The sequence below is a fragment of the Coptis chinensis genome, chromosome 9, assembly GCF_015680905.1.
Source record: "Coptis chinensis isolate HL-2020 chromosome 9, ASM1568090v1, whole genome shotgun sequence".
NCBI lineage: Eukaryota > Viridiplantae > Streptophyta > Magnoliopsida > Ranunculales > Ranunculaceae > Coptis > Coptis chinensis.
In genome coordinates, this window is record NC_141464.1 from 30232636 (window position 1) to 30237114 (window position 4479).

The 4479-nt window shown below is 36.4% G+C and overlaps 1 long non-coding RNA gene across 1 annotated transcript; it reads right to left on the minus strand.

Moving 5' to 3' along the window:
- Positions 1-1056: 1056 nt before the first annotated feature.
- On the minus strand, positions 1057-2912 carry LOC147475516 (uncharacterized). Its single transcript, XR_015209535.1, has 3 exons — positions 2801-2912; positions 1763-1934; positions 1057-1217 (listed from the first exon to the last, which is right to left on the minus strand). It is a non-coding gene; the product is annotated as an uncharacterized LOC147475516 (long non-coding RNA).
- Between the last annotated feature and the right edge of the window lie 1567 nt (positions 2913-4479).

Sequence of the window (4479 nt, forward strand, 5' to 3'; positions counted from 1 at the left end):
CAATTATATGAGGCACTTAGGTCCTCTATTTATAGGGGTTACAATGAGTTCTAGAAGCATTCCAAACCGCCATTTGTTTCCTAATACAAATCAACTTCTTTCAGAGTCCAACTTTGTCCCCAAAACTGAGAAGGAATTGGCTACATTGTCATTTCATGCGTCTGGACGCACGATCCATGCGTCTTAGACACGGGCAATGCGTCTGAACGCACGATCCATGCATCCTAGGCGCGGAAGTCTATTTCCCCTCTTTTGCTCTATCCTTCTATCCTCTTTTGCGGGCTTTGGTCCATGCAACGAATCCTTTGGCCTTGGGCTTCCAAATAGGCTTTAAAATAGGTCTAAGTCGCATCTTTAATAGCTTCAATTCCTTGGCCCTTCTCCATGATTGTCCACGGGCTTCCCATGTGATCCTTAATGCTCTAAATTGCTCCATTTTACCCCTTTTTCACTTGTAGAATCATAAAACATAACTTACAAAGACTATTAGTCCACTAAGATGGCTAAACAAGAGGCATAATCGAGGTTTAAATTGCACTTTTTGAGTACTTATCACAACTCCCAACTAGCTTTTTGCTAGTCTCTTAGCAAATAAGATAAAAAAAATATATATAAGTGATCAAAATCACATCCTAATAACAAAAATAAAATCCTAACTAGGGCTGCAGACGGATAGTTTCGGATTCGGATATGCCTACATCCGAATCCGAATCCAAAATTTATTACTCACATCCGAATGTGAATCCGAATCCGACCGGATGTGTAAAATAATGTCCGAATCCGATATCCGATATCCGAATCGGATATCGGATAATATCCGATCCGATCACTAAACATGGGCTTTTGGGCTTTCGTGATTTCGTGATGGGCTTATCACCTGGTACAGTCCGAATCATGTTCTAAATTAACCTATTAAAAACTGTGGCAGTACCTTATTCATCAAAATCAACCTGTTAAACACTAAATTAACATTAACATAGCAGTTCATCAGTTCATGCTTCATTAACCTGTTAAACAAACTTCAAGTCTTCAACAGTTCAACCTCTTAATTAAGAAAATACTTCTAACTTAAGAAAATACCCTCATAACCTATTATAAACATAAAAATCTATTACAAACTAGAGATCATCTCTATTACATAAACATAGAAATCTGGCCCCTGCCCATACAACACTTTTCGCATCCAAAACGGTTCCAATCAATTAACACATTAACACCTGCATAGAGGTAAAATCACAACCAACTCATTTAGAGATTATATTTGAAAATAAATAATTAAATACTTCACGAAAACATAAAGAAACATATGTATCACTAATTACTTAAAAAAGTAGACAAGATATAAATTAACCTTACTAGTCTTATTCTTACCTTGTTTCATAGTGTCGAGACTAAAAGTTGTTCTATCACAAGTCAAGCATCCAATCCAACAATCGGTACTAATGCATAAATGAATTAAGATATAAATAAAGTTAGACATGATGTAATTCTTGAATATATATATATTCTTAAACAAAGTTCAAGAGAAGGAAGTTACCATTAAGTTTAGGCAACCAATCCTTCAAACATACCAACGCCTCCACAGAATCAACAACCAATGATGAACGAGAGTCGGTAATTATTCTACCACTTACTACTACTAGAACGTTTCTTTATCTTGCAAACTTTCAAATGATTTCTCAAATGCGTAGTACCCAACTTACTACTAGGATCAAAACTCTTTTTTTAAGCAGGAGCTCTAGCCACACTTTTGAACGCTTACCTTTCAATGGATCAGCACTTTCAGCAGGAGCTGTTTCTTCATCCGACGATATACTAGCAGCAGCAGTATCGGCATCAATAGGCGTAGGCTCGTTGATAGGCGTATGACTCACACTACCACTAAGTGAAGGAGCTGATGCAGCACTGCTTGGGGTTGGGGTAGCCATTTCCACCTAGATAATACAATAAATAGAGTCAATATTAAAGACAGACTGACAGACAACACTTTTAGATTCTTCAAAATTCAAAATTCAAAAAATTCAAAAAATTCTTCAAATGGTTTAACTGTTGTACGTTTGTTATTACACATTTGCAGAGAGAAAAGAAAAATTTGCAAGATTTGAATGGCGTGTATGTGTTTAATGTTGCAGAAACAGAGGATCTTCATGTTCAAACAATGAGAATTCTACTAGTTCCACATGCTTGAACGAATGTGTTGTAGATCGTACTCCAGATGAACGGGTTGTAGAACTGTTATTGAAGCAGAGAATCCTAATAAGAAACTAGCAAACGAGTCGTCAACCAAAAACGTGTGCGTGAATGAATGCATTGTTCATTCTGTTGAAGAAGATGCTCTATATAAGAAGCTTGATAATGAGGATTTAAAAGATTCTCTAAACAATGAGGATTTTAAGGGCGTGAGTGAATGTGATGTAGATTTTATGGAGGAAGAGACTGTGAATAAGAAGCCACTGAAAGAGTCTCCAAACAATGAGAAAGAACCCAAGTGCTTGAACGTGAGTGAAAAGCCATCTAAACAATTAACTCGGAAGTAGTCGTAGTCACTAAAAATCAAGATTTCACAACTGATTACATAAGAGATAGTCAACAACTGAATGGTGACAACTGAATGGTGACGAAAACTATATTAAAGAGTTTGATTCGATAGAGGCAAGACTTAAGAGTTTAACAAACTGGTGGTTCTCTGATTTAAAATCGTTTATACAAGTAGATGTTTAAAATCGTTTAAAATCGTTTACTGATGTTTTTATCTATAGTTCTAGAAGATGTGTTTGGGATGAGTGTAGTAAAGACATACCTTTGCGTGTTGAAGAGTGGTGGTGCTTTGAGGAAGAAGAAGAGGAGCGGTGGTGGCTGGTGGTGCGTTGAGAATTTGAGGGGATTTTGAGATTTGAGAATTTGAGTGGTGGTTGCGGGTTGCGGCGCTGAGAATTGAGAATTGAGAGAAAGAAAAAAAACCCTAAACTAAATTAAATTTGTATTTATATTTTATAGTTTTAATATAATAATATATTTATATTAATTAAATCGGATTTGGATATTATCCGACCGGATAGTACCGAAGATCCAGATCCGTATCCGAAATCTGTTCGGATGTGAAAATTTATCCGAATCCGAATCCGATATCCGAAAATTTCGGATAATATCCTATTTTTCGAATACGAATACGAATCGGATTAGGATATTCGGCTATCCATCTGCACCCCTAATCCTAACTCACTTTTGTAGGCATTGCGATTGCATTTACCATATGCAACAAGGCTTTAAACCTTTAAGTTCCCCAAAAATGATGAGTTATAGTCTCGTGAGGGTTTCTAGGTGATATACCCACAAAATCAATCAATAGCATTATAACACCCCGTGTTTTTATTCGGTTATTTTCCTAATAATAATAATAATAGATAATAGATAAAATAAAATAGGATAAGTGTTAGTGGAAATAGGAGACATGGGTTTATGGGATAAACCTTCTTCCCTATTTCGGGGGTTTTGTTTTTAACAGAAAGAAAGCAGAATAGGGTTGGTAAAAAACACAGCGAGAGTTTTAGAAAAAAAAATGGAGTTTTACTGAAAGAAGAAAAGGTGTTGAACGAGGAAGATCGTCCTTTCGCGCAACAGTTGACTTCGGTCTTTCAGGATTTTTCTCGCTGTTCGGTTTATAAACAGTGAGTAGTTTTTCTATTTCACTGAATCTAGAGTTTTGACATGTATAAAGAAATAATTTTGATGTCTATAGTTTCTGCGCATTTTACTGCCATTCTGCTATTCTCCTTGTTACTGTCGTTGTATCGTTAAAACTTGTTAAATGCTAGGATATTGCTCGATTGATATTAAACCGTGAAACTCTGAAAGTGAAGTGTTTGTTAACTCTGAAGTGAATTGTTAACCCTGTTGAACTCTGAGATTTTAAAGTGAACTGTTAGAAGTTGACTAGTGAAACTAGGAAGTTTACTCTGTTAGAGCTCGGACGAGGCTATTAATGGCGTCGTCAAGCCAACAGAAGTAAATTGTCGAAAATTGTTTTAGTTTTAACTCCTTTTTGTTTTGATTGGAAAGTGTTGGTGGTCTATCGGTGATGATTTGTTGTTGTCGCGATATGGGCTTTTGAAGCTCCGGAGGAGCAGTAATGGCGTCTAAACAAAACCAAATCGTCATGATTTTGATTGTTTGAATAATTTGGTTTGTTGGTTTTGTTGTAAGGTTAGCTAGGCTGTAGCTTTGATTGTTGATTGTTGAAGGGAGATTGGGTACTGGAGAGTGTGAAGGGAAGCTTTTACAGACATTAATGGCGTAGATCGAGATTTTTATAGTATAACGAAATTGAGAATTTAAGTTATCGGCAGTTTGGGTTTTTTCTAAGGAGTGAAACCGTGGGTTTTAAATTGAAGTTAGGTTGGTGGTTTGTGATGGCCAAATGGGTGGAGTTGACGAGCGGCGAGGAAGAAGAAGAAGGAGAATGTCCTGTTCATTTTTTTG